Source organism: Diadema setosum, chromosome 1 (assembly GCF_964275005.1).
Source record: "Diadema setosum chromosome 1, eeDiaSeto1, whole genome shotgun sequence".
NCBI classification, from domain to species: domain Eukaryota; kingdom Metazoa; phylum Echinodermata; class Echinoidea; order Diadematoida; family Diadematidae; genus Diadema; species Diadema setosum.
This window is the reverse complement of record NC_092685.1, coordinates 13,181,499-13,187,656: the sequence shown is the minus strand read 5'-3', so window position 1 is coordinate 13,187,656 and position 6,158 is coordinate 13,181,499.

Sequence of the window (6,158 nt, the reverse complement as noted above, 5' to 3'; positions counted from 1 at the left end):
TGGTGAGATCATAGAGTATGACCCTTAATCCCTCCCCCTTATTTCAGACGAACCTTTCCATGTATAGAAATCATTGATGTCCATCATCATTGTTTTGCAGAAAAACTGTCACTGCTTTAAGTTTTCCATGTATTTAAGAGTGTGCCATTAAATGTGTTGGAAAAGTGAAACAAGACAAAAAAGTCCCCGGCATGTTGAGATACACGATAGTTAAACTTCTTTATGGCATTCAAACTACTGTAAAGCAGGAAATTTTGGCAGCTTGAAATTTTTGAGAAATTGGAGCCAATGGCCTTTTTCGTGAATTGCCACTGGAATTTGTTGAATAAATAGTATAGACAAAAACTTTTGCCTGCATTTTTAATTTCGCAAACCTTAAAAAAAAAATGCAAAATTAAAATGCATATGAAAATTTCGGGTTTTACAGTACTCCAGATTTAGGTGAGAGAAATTAGATACATTATATTTTATTGTAGAGGTCTTACTGTATTTAATGTCAGAATGAGACACTTGAAAGGACATGCTGCTTGCACAAAATAAATCAATGCTGTCATGTCAGGCACTACGTGATTTGAATTGTCCGACATCAGAGTGCAATTTGCCAGAAATCAGTTTCCAGCGTACACATGAACCGTTGATTGGTCTTTGAAATAATGGGACATATGAGTATGCTTCATACAGGCAAAGCCACTGTGTGATTGTTATACCATGCACTCAGAGTTTTAAACTCATTGCTATAGTGATAGCTTATACGTGTGCATGTACATGTACATGTATGCCTCTGCTGTCTATTACATTACATTGAAATCTTGAGGGTAAGGCAAAGTGAATGCTTGTGGCACCACGTGTATGTGCTGTACATGAACAATACCGCATTTGAAACTGACATAGTATTCGGTGTCATGTATTAAACAAGTGTGGATGATGATGCTCTGTGATTTTACTGTGACTTTATATAGATCTCCATCAGTGAAATATTTCATTCCGCTTGTCACACCTCCATTCTTGTATATTGATACATTTGTCTTCTGGTGCTCTGTGTTGACATGTTCAAAAATATTTGTCATCCAATAGACAGTACAAACCATCCTATCTTCGATGTTTAAGAGGGATGTTACTGTATGCGCCATATATTTCACAAGGTACTTACAATGTAGTTTCGCAAATTTCACAAGTCGATGCTAATAACGAATTCAACAACAGGCTAAAATATTAACTCTGAACCCGACATGAATGTGACGTGCATGCCTACAAAAAAGAAATTAAAAAAAAATTTAAAATCTGATGTTACTGTACTCCATGATGGCAAATTAAATCACTCATGAAATTGTGGCGACATCCTGATTCACGGAAAATTAGACTGGCGAAATATATGGCGTATACAGTATATGGCCCATATAATGGTGTGTGTGTACACTCCTTGGGCATGAACGGAATCATTTATTCAAATGTGTGTACAGTTGTATATCTCTCTGTGAATGAAACAGATGTTTTTTATATTTGAATCCTCTACTCAACATATACATTGTATGTATAACATCTTAAAGTGGTACAGTAAAGAGGGGCGTGGTATTCAGTCGGTCATGTGGTACAGTATATCTCTGAAAATATATCACCAGTGTTTTGAACAGCCTTCTAGTTCTGTCTATATATCGCTGTCATTGTTTGTATATATTGACATCAAACATGAATAGGTAAAAAAAAGGGTTATGTGCATTGTAATTTCTTTCTACTGGCATGAAGCAATTCCAAACCGTCTTTCACTCTATCCTGAACTTAAAAACATGAAATACTGTCATTATTATTTGTTCCTAATATTTAGTATTCTATATAAGGATATATATATTTCTGCCAGAAGTTGCTACAACTTCCACATGCCGCATAGTCATTCCCAAATTATTTGTGACATTTCCGTGCAAAGTTTTCAACTTTCATTCATATGAAATAATGAGTACATGGAGCTACAAGTTAGATAATGGAAGGAATTGAAATGTCAGGCTTGTTTCTTGGCTGTGTGTATTTGTAATGTTTGTGTGTTTCAGTATTCTTAGGCTCAAATTCACAAAGGTGGTACAAATGAAACCATGGTTTAAACCATGGACAAACACCATGGAGCGCCAAGTGTCGCATGGAATATTTAGTTACGAAATCAGTCATTTCGTCAAGGAAATGATTCTTTTGTAACGAAATGACAACATTCTGTAACTAAATGGACATTTCGTCCACAAAATGATAATTTTGTTAACGAAACGGTCATTTTGTCGACGAAATGACCAATTTCGTAACGAAATATTCCGTGCGACACTTGGCGCTCCCTGGTTTTTGTCCATGGTTTAAACCATGGTTTCATTTGTACCACCTTCGTGAATTCGGGCCTCGATGTTTGAACAGCTACTGTTTATGTTTAAACCACATGTATTTGCACTTTGAGGCTTTATGCAATTTTTAGTATGATTTTCCCGTGGTATTGTCAGTACTGTATGTAGAAGATGCTAGTGCTTTTCCTCATTGACTCGAATCTTATCCCATGGAGTAAGAAAGTGTAGTCAAATTTCTGATGTTTGTTTATGAAGTTTGTCTTTGTGTTATGTTGTATTATTAAAAGAAAATGGTAGTAGAAATGTCAGACCTAATTTAATAACCTCTGAATGCTTGCCGTAATGAATTATCCATGTTGTAGCAGATATAGAAAATGGCAGCAACATTTTGTTTATATTTTGTTTTGAGAGTGCTCCCCCGTCCAGATCCACATTGCAATGACCCAGACAAGTTAGGATATCTGGCTAGTTGGAGGGGAAAAAAAAAAATCATATTTAACAAATCTTTTATGAATATCTCCTAAAGGTGTTACCAACTACATTTTCCCGAGGTTTGCTCACAAATTTCACACTGGATATTATGCATCATGTGGGCATTAAAGGTCCTGTTTACCTTTGGGAGCAGTGATTTCTAAAATGTTTGAGATATCACATTTGATGCACATGTGTAGGTCTGTTATATCACAAAACATCCTACCATGTAAAAATTTTGCAATAAAGCTTAAAATATAAGGAGATATCACTATTTTGTCAATAAACCATAACTGTAGACGGTTTAGTCTGGAAACATTTTTATTATAGCCATTGTTCAAATTTTGTATATTTAACAATACTTAACACTGATTATAAATTCAAATTTTTACATTAGTTGTTTCTATCCCTAACTCACATTTGAGAACTATTTTGAAGCACTAATGCTGGGTTTTTATTTCAACTGCAAATGGTGAATTATGCCTTTAATGCATTCCCACAAAACACTGCAGTTTGATATATGAGTGGCAGTTTCTCTACTTGCGTTTGAGGCAGATGCATACTCCTAAAATTGTCTGTTATGCTTGATGACAACATAGCTGATCAAATGTACCTATAGCAATTAGAAATAGAAACTGCTATGCACTATGTTCGAATGCACCTTGTTTACATTTCATTATTTCGGCCTTGTGCTCGATTGATTAGCATAGGAAAATGTATTAAAGCATTTTACTATAATTTTGTTCCCCACGCATTTGCATTGAGTTGTAATGCAGTAGACTGTTGAACTCCCAAGCTCAACTAGATCCACAATTCATCATTGTCGTCTTTGTTCAGGGGATCCTTCCTTCCCCAACCATCGCTGTGGGGCCATTCATGGACCGTGGTGTGACTTGCTGTTAGATTTGAATTCCATAGTAGCATTCCATCACACACACAAAAATATCATGTACATATTATGATGTTGTACTTGTGTATGCACACTCTATTGAATGTACAGAATGATTGGTAGTGTCCTCAAGGATTCAAATGTGAATTGGAGTTTAAAAGAAGAACAGCTGAGTTTCGGTAAAAAAACATGCGTTTTTCGCAACAGTGTATAAATGCATTTCTTGAATCTGTGTACATTGTAGTATTATGAGATTACCTGGTATGTCTGATGAGTACTTATTGTGGAGTTGTCCTTTTCATCCCAGTTTGCATATTTTGTCATAGTACCTGTACCTGAATAAATATTTTGTGATTTATAAGGGGGAGTATTGAGAATCCTGTTGTTTTTGGTTTGTTTGTCCAGGTCTGTGGAAGAAGTACATAACATCCCGAGCTGTGTGGCTGTTCTGTTGTTTATTTTATACAAGTATTATCATTTTCATGATTACTATTGTGACTATCACTGTCATTATTATTATTACTACTATCATTTATCATTATTATTATCATCGTAATTATTGATATTCCCTTCTTTCCCCATGACAACATTTATGTTTTTCGGACATGTTTCGGAATGCCATGTTCCCATAATATCCGACATGTTGATGGACGATCGATTATCTCTGCAGCTGTTATCATCCATTGATTTTCAGCTCAACTTTCATATTCCGTTAAGGTCCTTTTACTCATGAAAGAGACCTGTGGGCAACGAAAGTCAAACAAAATCCCTCGGAAGTCTCGAACAACCCCCCCCCCCCCCCCCCCAAAAAAAAAAAAAAAAAAAAAAAAAAGACCAGTGATAACAACTAGAACTATCAGAGAAGGTAATGAGTACCCCCGCTCAGGCAGCTCAGACTCTTATGAAAAAGAATTGAACCAGGGTTAGTAAAAGATTCTGTTTGTGTGTGCGTCTGTGTGTGTGGGTGCAGTACTTTGTGAGTATCTTGTGAGTTTGATTGCCCCTTAATTGTGGAAGTAGTTCACTCCACAAGGTTTTGGGAAAATTGTGGTTACCATGGCAACGCTTTCTCCGACAAACACAAAAAAATATGTCTTGCATATCTACACCTCAATGTCATCATATACACCAAATTTGATTTCAATTACTTCAAGATTGTGGAAGTAGTTCACAAGATTTTAAAGAAAACATGCAGTTAAAAGCATTGTTGACCATTTGCAGATGAAACAAAAACCCAGCTTTAGTGCTTCAAAATAGTTCTAAAATCTCAGGGATAGAAACAACCAGTGTAAAAATAAAAAGTTAATCAGTATAATCAATGTGAAGTATTGTTAAAATATACAAACTGTGAACAATAGTTATAATAAGAATGTTTCTAGACTAAACTGCCTACAGTTACGGTTTATTGAGAATAATAGTGATATCTCCTTATAATTAGGCTTAACTGCAAATATTTTTTTATATGGTAGGATGTTTTGTGAAACAACTGACCTACACATATGCGTCAAATGTGATAACTTGAACATTTTTGATATCATTGCTCTCAATGGTAAACAATACCTTTAATATTGCAACACCTTGTCGGGTAAAAGCGTGTCTTGCATAACTGCACCTATAGATCATCATAGATAGGAAATATACTGTGAAAATAGTTCGCTCCACAAGGTTTTGGGAAATTGTTACCATGGCAACGCTTTCTCCGAAATAGACAAAAAACATGTCTTGCACATCTACACCTTAGTGTCATCATGTACACCAAATCTGATTTCAATAATTGCTTCGAAATTGTGGAAGTAGTTCACAAGATTTTCAAGAAAATATGCAGCTAATATGGCAACACCTTGTCGGGTACAAGCACAAAGAGTGTCTTGCATAACTACACCTATAGATCATTATAGATACCGATACTGTGGAAATAGTTCGCTCCACAAGGTCTTTGGAAAATTGTGGTTACCATGGCAACGCTTTCTCCGACAAACACACACACACACACACACAAATATCTTGCACATCAACATCTTAATGTTATGTACCCCAAGTTCCATCAAAATTGCTTCAAAACAGTAGGAGTTCGCGACACAAGATTTGCAACGGACCGCCCGACCGCACGCTGATTCCTATACCCCCTTAACTATACACTTCGTGTATGCGGGGTATCATAAACTAACCAAGGAAACAACAACCAACAAAAGCAACAACAACAACAAAGATTTTGGAGATTGAAAGAGAATATAACTATAGAGGGGGAAAGATGTGCTGTAAGAAATTGTTAGCATTTGTCCTGGCCGGCAATTTTTAACCCGGAAGTACGTAAGTGGCACTAAAAAGAAATATATAGAGATCTTGAAGTGTGATCGCGGTAAGGTTTAGACCTTTTTTTTTTTTTTTAAAGTGAAAGGAGAAAGGTGAGCTGAGGACCATTTTTTTTTTTTTTTTTTGCTTGTCAGCGGAAGAAAACCCGGAAGTGGAAGGGGAGAGAT